Below are 4,951 nucleotides of genomic sequence, written 5' to 3'. Positions count from 1 at the left end.
TCGTTTTCACGATTTCGGAGACGGGGTCATAGCATATTTTGCGTTAATTGTTGAGCGTTTCACTGAGTCAGTTCTGGTGTGTGTGTGTGTGTGTGTGTGTGTGTGTGTGTGTGTGCGCGCGCGCGCGCGCATATGTATGTGTCAATACTCGCAGACTTAAAACAATGGCATGGAGCCCGGGGTGAGGGAGGGGCGCGTGGGGGGTAGAGAATGTTTGCAAGCCTGTTTATTTATACAGCTATATTTCACAACCCAAGGGCGTGGTTATCATTCAGACGCTGGATTACTTCAAAACAAGTCAGAGCCAAGCAAATCCTGAAAAAAAAGAAAAAAAAAAACAACAAAAAAACCATTCGGGGTCATACAGTTTAGCTGTCGGATGATCACTCCGGTTCTGCCAGCCTCTGCAGTTTGTTCTGGCACAGCCCCGTCAGGCACAGCGCGCGGCCTCCTACAACTTTTACGATCCGAACAACAAGCCCGAAAAAAAAAAGGGTAAAAGGTGAAAGGCAAAATATTTTTCACCCCCCATTTCCTGGAGCAGACTGTAAGCCGGCAGACCCATAATCGGGGACAGGTCAGCATACTCGCTGCACTAACCGGTATTCAACCAGTTTCAGGCCGCGCGAGGACACGATCTCGTCAGGAGTTTACGGAATTAGCAACCAGGAAGAAACGGTCATTGTTCAAAAATGTCTCGGGAAAGAGAACGTATATGCCTTGCAATATCTTATCCGATAAAAGAAATTACAGTTAAAGCTATTAACGAAGAAATTTTCCACTTATAAACGCACGTACGGAAACCAGAAAAATTCTCCTTTCGAACCCCTTGTTTACACCGCCGAAAATGTAACAGTGGATCAATAGAACACAAATATAGCACGCCGGCTCGGAATGAACGGAGCGGAGTCGTGTCTGCCGCCGACTGGGTCACAAACACTGTACACTCTGGTTGGGGGACGGCTCGCTTGGTGGCTGTTGTGGATACCACAGCCGTCGCGCACTCTTGCGTCTTGCGCGGCCATTCATGTAACGTGACACAGGTAATGCCGCTGCTGCGCACTTTTTGGAGCAGACAGTTTTGAAACTTTCATGAAGGCGTTTATATTTGTGCACTGGCGTCGCCATATAGTTGCTGGCACTTATGACTTTGAACCCCTAAACAAAACTGATGCAGCGCCGAGACCGTAACAATTAATTCGGTAAATCGCATCTTGAAAACATAGTTTGAATGGAATCTTTAGATAACTAAAGAGCAAAAAGTGGAAACATTAAATGATATTATAGCCAGGGCAAGGCAACAGCGTCACTATGGACCATTGTTAGAACTTTGGAAAAAGTGATGTCAGTGTTGATTCTTAGTTTCATTTTTGGGGGGAGGGACACACATAGAGCAAACAATCATCAACGGTGATTTAAGTCGAAGTGCCTGCATTGTTTCTGGTTTGTTCTTTTCCCTTCATTACTGTGAAAGTTGTGTTTCATCCTCTGACAAGCAGAGGAGAGTTGATGTTTGCGGGCTGTCTGTGGTGTGCAGGGGGCTGTGAGACAGCGAGAGGCGTGGGCCGCCGGCAACAAAACAACAACGGATGCCTTGGGTTCTGTGAGACGTTGCCAACAGAGTCTTTGGGGGAGTTCACAGGATCAAGTTACAGGCAAGGTGCAGCGTTCCTCTTCACACCGGAACGGAACCACGAGTTTCATTGATTGACTCGACCTGACACTGTTCCGCGGTGACCCTTGAGCGGCAAACTTGATGAGGTGAGTCGGTGCAGTCCCCGTTCGTTCACACTGCTCAGTTGCTAGCCGCCCACATCCTCAGCACGCTGTAACTGAAATTGCCTTGACTGAAGTACTGTGCATGTTTCTCAGTTTAAACGTGTTCGAGTCTGTTGATTGTGTTCAATACTCAAGTGTGAGCCGGTCGATGGTGATGCTGTGCCGACAATATGATGGCAAGGATGGCGGCAAAATGCAGATGATTCCTCCCCCTTCATGGTATTGATAGGCGTCACATTGACACGTTATGTGTGTGTATTACATGCATAATGTGTTTAAAGACCCGTGTGTGTATTTGAATTCATATTGCAAAACTAGAGCTGGGAATCTGACGCAGTCTTTACGAATTTCGTCCAGTATGATAGCGGTTTTATTTCTTTATAAATTTGATAATTTCAAGTCATATGGCTTAACCTTTTAAGGTAATATATAAAAAAGAAAGAAAAAAGAAGACAAACTACAGCGTTCAATAAAGAAAAAGGAAAAATTGTGCAACACTGAACAAGCCTGAGTCAGTCATATCTGGCAAAAATAAATGGCTGTCTTGATATGGTACCTTGTTTCTGTCTAGAAAGGTTTAAAATCCCTTCACCTCCAATCCCTCCCTTCTTTTGATTTATTGGGAGGTATTTTCTTAAAGCATATGTATAAAACGTACATATAATGCTATATCATGTCAAGTCAGTTTTTTCTTCGAGACTGCAATTGAATAAGCAACAACTGCTTTTTTTTTTTATTTTTTTTTATATACATCAAGCCATCTGGGGAAAAAAGGAAAGCATAGGTATATCCGTGGCATGTGACCAGCCTGCTATTGGAGGCTCAAGATTTTGTCGTACATGCGGCCCAAATTAAATGTTCCTAGTCTCCTTGAGAAAGTAAACAGTTCCGTTCTTGTCAACGTACAGGATGTGCAGAATTTATGCTCCTTTGTTTACCCACCTCTCAGAACCCGGCCATTTATCTTCACCACACTATGTCTGCAACGTCAGTTTTCTTTTTTTATGACAGGTTTGCGTGTTGTTGACCTGACCTGCACTTGTTTAACCCCCCTCCGTCCTCCCCCTCCCCAACCCCCACCCAACCACCAACACTACTACCATTCTGATAAGTTATCTGTCCGTGTGTAAGTGTCGATGTAGGGTATTCTTTTCTCTGTCTATATATCCGTGTCAGCTGTCAATATGCTAGGCATGCATTAATGCATTAGGGTCTGCATTTAAAAATAAATATTATCTATAACTTTTTTTGTTTTTAAGTATAACTATTTCTGGCTTGAATAAATTGTGGTCTAATCTGCAGGTCGTGGTGACCCAGAGATCTATGAAACGATTCACACGCGTTTCCAAAAACCGTGTTTGCTTCAGCTGAACTTTTTTTTTTCCCCATACCGATTCGCGAGTGATGGACACGCGTTGTTTGACGTACGTTCTTACTAAATCATTATGTGTCGAAGCACACTGGAGGCAGTGACAGAGAACATAACTGAGCATGCTAGATAGTCTGTTTCTACAAGTATGAAGAATGAATCAGGGTCCTTGCATTGAAACAAAAACCCACCCAACCTCTCTCTCTCTCTCTCTCTCTCTCTCTCTCTCTCTCTCTTTATATATATATATATATATATATGTGTGTGTGTGTGTGTGTGTGTGTGTGTGTGCTTGTATGCATGCGTGATGCGCGTGGAAAGCTAGCCATTCACGAGGGTGTCAGTGCGCGAAAGCGCGCACACACGATCACACACACGCACGCGCACATACACACACACACACACACACACACACATATCCTTTTTACTCTCTCTCTCTCTCTCTCTCTCTCTCTCTCTCTCTCTCTCTCCCCCCATCAGTCTGTCTGTCTGTCTGTCTCGATCTCTCATCGGCTGTGTGTGTGCCGTGGCCAGTCGCCAGCGGTCCTTCCGATTCACCGCTCGCATGCATTCACTGACATCTCTGCATGAACATATCCAGTTCGAGTTGAAATATATTTTTTGCTTGTTTAATCAATAACACACACGCACACACTGACGCGCACACACACACACACACACACACACACACACACACACACACACACACACACACATTATTTCTATATCAAGCGTATTTAAATATAGAGGGAGATTTTATCAAAATTCAAACGATGGACCAGTCCATATATTACACGCATTGCAAGCATTGGAAGAGGGAGGGAGGGGGGCTGTAGGCTGGAGGGAGGGGGTGGGGCTCAGGGTGGGGAGGGGGGAGGGGAGTAGTTTAGCGTAGGCGGTGACCTGAAGAACGCCCCAGACTGGGTGAGACCAGTCAGATGGCCAGGCCACGTCAATTGCGTCCCCCTGTCAGCACGTTGCGTCAACCGGGGAAAAGGTTTTGAAAAGCACATCAGCGTAGTTGGTGGTTAACAGGGATCGTCCGTTGAATCGTTTGGTTTTTGTTTGTTTGTTTGGGTTTTTTTCATCTGATGTTGATCCCACTACTACTACTACTGCTGCTGCTGCTGCTACTGCTACTGCTACAACAACTACTACTACTACGTGGTTGACAGTTATCTGCACAGAGCAAAAATATTTACTTGGGGTGAGGGCGGCAGGGGGAAGGTTACATGGCTACTGTGATTCCGTGTTTGGGTTGTGTGTGTGTGTTCTGTTTTTTGTTTTTTGTGTGTGTATTTTTAATGTATGACGGAATCGGTATCCCAGCTTTGTCATCGTCGTTTCTTAATCGTAATAAATATACTTGACCTTTTACATAACGTTAATTGAATGGGAATAAGAGCATGGGTGTTCTTATGTTCACATAAACAAACAAAACAAAACAAAACACAAAACAAACAAGGAAGATAACGAAAAAAGGGAGAGGGGAAACTAGGGATCACTGTGGGAAACTAGATCACTGTAAGGAAGTGGGGGTAGGGGTTGGAGGGGGAAAAGGGACGGGGTGGGGTTGGGGGTTGGAGGGGGGTAAGGGACGGGTGGGGGTTGGAGGGGGGTAAGGGACGGGATGGGGGTGGGGGTTGGAGGGGGAAAAAGACGTGTGCCATCTGTTTTCGGTTGAAGTCAGAAAACTGGATATTGTTCACATGATATCATGTGCTTCGGTAATTTGAGTTGTTAATTGACTAATGTAGAACATTGGTGCACACGCACTGCACGTGTGTGTGTGTGTGCGTGTGC

The 4,951-nt window shown here is 45.2% G+C and overlaps 1 protein-coding gene across 2 annotated transcripts in view; it reads left to right on the top strand.

Annotated features, from left to right (window-relative positions):
• The first annotated feature begins 862 nt into the window (after positions 1–862).
• Positions 863–4,951, top strand: part of LOC143283717 (uncharacterized) — a 40,972-nt gene continuing 36,883 nt past the window's right edge. The window contains exons 1-2 of one of the 2 annotated variants that reach the window (XM_076589985.1): positions 863–1,043; positions 1,538–1,761. The gene's annotated coding sequence lies outside the window, so the exon portion shown is untranslated. Of the gene's footprint in view, positions 1,044–1,067; positions 1,203–1,537; positions 1,762–4,951 lie in introns of those variants that run through there. The other variant, XM_076589993.1, reaches the window with a different exon arrangement.

This window comes from Babylonia areolata, chromosome 1 (assembly GCF_041734735.1).
Source record: "Babylonia areolata isolate BAREFJ2019XMU chromosome 1, ASM4173473v1, whole genome shotgun sequence".
NCBI lineage: Eukaryota > Metazoa > Mollusca > Gastropoda > Neogastropoda > Buccinidae > Babylonia > Babylonia areolata.
The sequence above is the reverse complement of the archived record's forward strand: the minus strand, read 5'-3'. Positions and strand labels throughout refer to the sequence as shown.